Source organism: Seriola lalandi, unplaced genomic scaffold, assembly GCF_002814215.2.
Source record: "Seriola lalandi dorsalis isolate HSWRI2012SDOR001 ecotype SW California unplaced genomic scaffold, Sedor1 jcf7180002054682, whole genome shotgun sequence".
Classification (NCBI taxonomy): Eukaryota; Metazoa; Chordata; class Actinopteri; order Carangiformes; family Carangidae; genus Seriola; species Seriola lalandi.
Window position 1 is genome coordinate 1,283,236 of NW_019525235.1, and position 5,870 is coordinate 1,289,105.

General features: G+C 38.1%; 1 non-coding gene across 1 annotated transcript; it reads left to right on the forward strand.

Moving 5' to 3' along the window:
* The first annotated feature begins 1,670 nt into the window (after nt 1–1,670).
* Nucleotides 1,671–1,742, forward strand: trnaq-cug (transfer RNA glutamine (anticodon CUG)). The gene has a single exon. It is a non-coding gene; the product is annotated as a tRNA-Gln (tRNA).
* The last annotated feature ends 4,128 nt before the right edge of the window (nt 1,743–5,870 follow it).

The following is a 5,870-nucleotide window of genomic DNA, read 5'->3' on the forward strand; positions in this document are numbered from 1 at the left end:
CAATGAAAGATGTGGAGAATTTAGTTTAAAGACTTCATGTGCCACATTTCATTAAGTCAATTCAATGTGTTTTGCATTAAAATGCATAGAGCAACAACAGGTACAGAAGAATACAATACATATAATATAAGAAAATCCAACTTTAACAAAGAGGAAAACATATGAGAAAAAACACCAACCCACATCCACCTCACAGACATAAACTAGCAGAGGTGAAAGTATAAAACTTCAAGATAGTTAACAACAAACACTCAGTGTCCTTGCCATAGAAGCATAATGTGAATAAAAGTTCACAGACTGAGATTGTAATTTAGGTTGTACAGTACAGAACTCTTGACTACATGAATGTCTAACAGACATTGTCAGAAAACAGATAATGTCAAATTGCAGCACAGTAACCGATATTAGCAGAGTACTAGTTTGTTTTCAGTGTCAGTTCTTTGCAGTTCAGACTGCAAAGCAAGCACTTGCTTGGATTCAACATGATCTTGTTTCATGAAAGATATAGATGCAACACATGGAATAATAGAATCTGGACAATGTATGAATTCTATGCAAGGCTGTCTCTAGGCTGATTATTTAAGTGCTGTAAAATATTGCAGAGGAAAAAGAAGAATTGCAGGGACTTACTAATGCAGGCCTCAGGCATAATCCTTTCTGCTGCAGTCAGCCTGTCAGCTATAGCTTTCAGCCAAAGCTGTTTTTCACAGAAGCTGCCACTGAAAAGAGGCTATACTTTTAAATGATCTGACAGAGTTGCACCTTTGGTTTATTCTCAAGAGGCTGCACCTGGATGCTGACCACACTGCTGCTGGATAACCTGTCACTTTTACTTCAGTCTGACATCAGCTGTTGAGACCCAGGGTGGTAGATTTATGTGGAGTGAGGAGAACATGAAATGTTTTAAAGAATTACCGGCGCCCGACTCACTTACGTTAAGATGAGCTTCAGTTCATATTGTTGCAATGAATGTAATCAGAAACTGCTACAGGAACTGTAAGGATCCATCAGACCACAGCTGGATCTTTTCTGAACCATTCTTAATGGATAATCTGTATTCATTCCAGTCAGGCTGATCATTTTCACTTCCTGTGTCTATAACTACTCTTAAATTCAGATCAAACTGTACCTGGACATGCATAACTCTACACAATAACCAAGTAAGCCCTTTAACAAAGTCTTGGACAGTAATTAAGGACAAAAGTTTTGTCTATAAATAAATCTAATTAGAGAGGCCACGCATGAAGGAGACCTCTGCAAGAATACTTTGGACAGTTATTTCCACATTATTTCAAAGCTGAGGTCTCCAGAGAATATTTCATAGACATAGACCTACAGAAGGGTTATTCATCATTAGACTGCTTCTTCATCCACTTTGAATGCCAATACCAAGTCTTATTATGAATTTAGTGAACCTTGCTTGTATAAGCCTTTTGGCATAAACACTGCCGTTCTCCTCCTCACCAACAGGGGGCAGACAACGTGACGGTGTGAAGAACTGAAACCAGTGGTAAGTTAGTACCGGTTTTCTCCCTCCATGAATTCGTCTAAATATTTTTCACTAACTAAACTCACAAAAGATTATTATTAACATAAACATTAACATTATTAATACAAAAGCAGGACAATTAAATCTAGCTGTTGAGTTGTTTAGAGAGCGAAGCAGGTGTGGTTCCATGGTGTAATGGTTAGCACTCTGGACTCTGAATCCAGCGATCCGAGTTCAAATCTCGGTGGGACCTGACTTTTCATTGTTACCAGTTAGTTAAGTGTTGATCACTGGTAAATATATCGCACATGGAAATCAATGAAATCACTTGTGATAGCAAGTAGTATGTCTGTTATCGCCACATCGCTATCCCTGCTCGACCTCTGTAACTCTCAAACTGTTCAGCAAGTCAGAAATGATTTTGAATTGTTGTAACCCAATATTAAAGTGTTCACACACTTCAGAGTTTGCTTGACACGTTCACTGAGAAACAGAAGGTTTTGGTTTGCAGAGATAAATGCTCTTTCAGCCTCATTGGCTGTTTATTTCAAGATTTTTAACATTTTTTTGATTCTTTTTTACAATATAGGCCTATATTACCATCAACAATAGACTCAGTCCATCAAAAAGTAAGCAGTGTCTATTGACACTCTGCCTGTAACATAATTCATAATGCCCTTATTAATCGTGAATAATGACAGTGACTCACACATTTACATAAGACAGACCAAAATAAAGCTGTCGCAACACTAGGAGGGAGGCTGGAGTTCTTCTCCAGTGTGTCGTCTTGGTCCATAAATGGTTTTGTGTAGAGCTTACATTTATCTGAGACACGACAAACTAATTCACCACTTTTTTTGTGTTTGCAAAAATGACTGTCCTACGTGTTAATGAAATGATCATCACCTTGACTTACTGCTCAAATTGCTGTGTTTTACTTAGTCATTTAGTCGTTTTCCTCTTTGAAATATTTCACTGTTGTACAGTACAGGCTGTTGCTATGGATGCTCCGTTTCCCTCGTTTGAAGCAGCACGATTGTAGTTATTGACAAGCTTTCATCACAGGCTTCATCGTTACATTCCCCTTGTTATGTGAATGGGTGTAACGCCTGCAGAAGCTGTCTGTTTCGTCTTTGATCTATGGCTCCTGAGCTCATGCTGAGCTTCACACTGAGATCAAAAATGTCATGTGATGTAAGTGCCAAGGATTCATGTTTCTGCAGAAGCGATGACTTCATTGTCTCTGGCTTCAGACAGCAAGAAGTGGATAATATTTTCTGGAGCTCCCTATAAGAAGTCAGAGATCATGACTGATCCTAGCATTGAATGTTATTATGATCACCTTTGATCATATTCTGCAGATGAGTTCTTGTGCAAATTATACTCTCAGTCTAAATCCATATTTGCTGCCCATATGTCTTCCATTTACTCCCCTCCACACCATAATTTAAGGTCATAGTCAGCCAATGAAAAACACCCTCAAACCTGGAAGCGGTTTGAGTTCTTATCAAGGCACTTCAACAGAGCAGATGCTCGACAAGGTTTTGAAATCATAATCCAGTTGAAGGCCAGTTCACCCAACATTCAAATTACTCATCCACCTTTGGCAGCTTTTCAGGTAAGCTCAATTATTTGTTATGCTAGATCACAAAATATTTACTTAGTGATCTTGACATAATTGAAGAGAAAAATGACTGCTACCAGCTAATGCAGAGAGATATCAAATAACTAAAGTGTTCTTTGAGACTTCTTTTTGAGTTTGTTGATTATTTATCTATCCTGACAGCACTTTTGTGGAAGATTGGGAGACCTCTGTTGAACTGCTATTTGTAGTTTAATCAGAATTGAACTTCACAAACTGATCAAGGCCCCAAGGTGTCAATAGAAAGTGTTTTAATAGATGATCATGATTTTTACATTTAAATGAATGTTGCAACAACAACAAGTCACCTTGGAATATCATAAATAATATAAAAATGTGTGGCTCTGTGAAAGGGAAACTTGAACTTGTTGATCCTTTTTGAGTTTGTTTATGCATTTATTTTATAGACAGCTATCATGGTAGATTTGGAGGCATCTGTTGATACCTGTCATACATTTTCAAAAGCACCTGAATTGTCTATAGTAGCAAATCAATGAACAGTTACTTTGGAGGCTTGTTCATAACTACACAAACTGCAGAGAATTAGCAAACTGTTTGAACTGATGTAAATCCTTTTGGCTCCAGTGACTGGACCTGTCCAGACTAAATTTGAGCACATTGTCTCACTTTCTCTGTGTGATAGATAGAACAGATGATGATTTTTGTTTCTGCACAGACATCTTGGACTGGAGTCAGGGGCTTTCACTCTGTGTATGATTCAATCTCACGGAGACAAATGCCGCTGTTGGCTATTATGCAATAGATTTAGAGCATTCAAGTTGTCATTCATTCTCTCCTTTTAATCTCTTGCATTAATATTCTCCATTTTTTATCCAACCAGAGCTTCACAACCCAGACGGTCACCGTCATTCATAGATCTATTCCACCCTACCTGTCTTATAACTTATTTTTTCATCTAAAGTACTATGACTCACTTTCCACTTCTCTGTTAAGATAATACAAAGTCTAACATTTTTGATTTATTGATTGTCATGATCGGTTATACCACAAAACTGCAATGTCAGTACGGCATGGATATGATTATTATAAAGATATAATTACCACATCAAAGATGACACAGCAAAACGTCTGAGAGGCTCAGACATCTAAGCTGCCTACAATCTTCCGGTACTCAAATATGGTCATTTGTAAGTTTTAAGAAAACTGTGTATCTTGGTAATCTCCACACAAGGGCAGTAGAGGGCAAAATAGGCCATGTTTTCTCTGGCCTCAGGCACTGATAGTTTTCTGTACTGGTTCAGTCTTACCAGCCATGAGTCATTCATGGTTATATCACTAACAGGAAAAGTGTCATGCCTGCAGCAGTTCAAGTCTAATTAAATAAAATACAATAGTTAGTTATAGCCTATTTCTTTTTACTCTGTACTAATATCCATTTTGGTTCAGTTTAACTATAAAGTTAGCTGACACATAAGGAAAGTACTTTGACTATGAAGCCTGTAATATGTTATAGATTAGTCCTCCTCATATAATTCCAGTGATGATTTTACAATTCTGTTTCTTTTGGGACATAATCAGACTGCACTCTAATGTATATGATGTAGATTTCAGTCATCAGTCTGTCTTTGTTTCCCCAATTTCCTGTGATCACTGCAACATACCTGTGATTTCCAATTAAAGCTAATTGCATGAACAAGGTTTCAAAAGAATAACCAGTGAACACCAATGCAACATGGCTCCACATGGTAAAGAACTGCCCGAGAAAATACGAATCCAGACTGTGAAGCTTCATAAAGATGTGAGAGGATACAAGAGCATCAGTGGGCTACTGATCATAAGCTGAAACACAGCAATGAATGAAAATATAACTTCCAGTCTCAAGACACTTGGATGGAGAGGAATGATCCCAGAAACACTGACAAGGAAAAGTGGAAGGTGGAGCAATGAACCCCACCAGCAAAAAGCAGGTGAAAAGAATGGCAAAACATCACTCCACAGATTTGTGGTATCACCCATGCGCAGGATGGTTGAATCTGTCATCCAAAATAAAGGTGGACATACAAAATAAATAAATAAAAAACAAAGCATAACAGGATAGAGCCTCAATAATGATGGTTGTACTGACTTTTGTTGCAGTTGGTTGTTAAATGTTGATCTTTCATTATAGTTTAATTAGTCAGAAATTTCAGTTTTTCAAATGAATTTGCTTCATTCATCTCCTCTAAAAACATTTTTGTAAATACTTAAGATTTTAGGGTTAGTCACTCAGTTTTTCAGTTTTGTTGCACATGTGTGAAAATGTCCCAGAAAGACAGGTGAAACGATAACAAAGAGACACAAAACAAAAAGAGATGCAAGATAACTATAAAGAAGAAAAACATCCACGTGGCTGCGTGGTTTGTGATTGTTTTGTGTCTTTTGTCTTTAACAGTGTGGCTGTCTTGAGTGTGTGTGGTGTGTGGTGTGTGTGTGTGTGCGTGGTGGTGGTGTGTGGTGTGTGTGGTGGTGTGTGTGTGTGTGTGTGTGTGTGTGTGGGGGGGCAATATTACCAAAACTGCTCCTACTACCAACAACAACAACAACAACAACAATAATAATAAAGATATCTTTTTTCTGTCATTCCGTGTGCAGTGGTGTAGTACAGTATGAACCAGATGTTTCTTCACAGCTACAGACGTTGTTCCTCTGTCACAGTTGCCAGTCGTGTCATCAGTGACGTCGGTGAGGTTTGTAATCAGTCACGTGAACCGCGCAGGTCTGGATAAAGCGGTGCTCGGG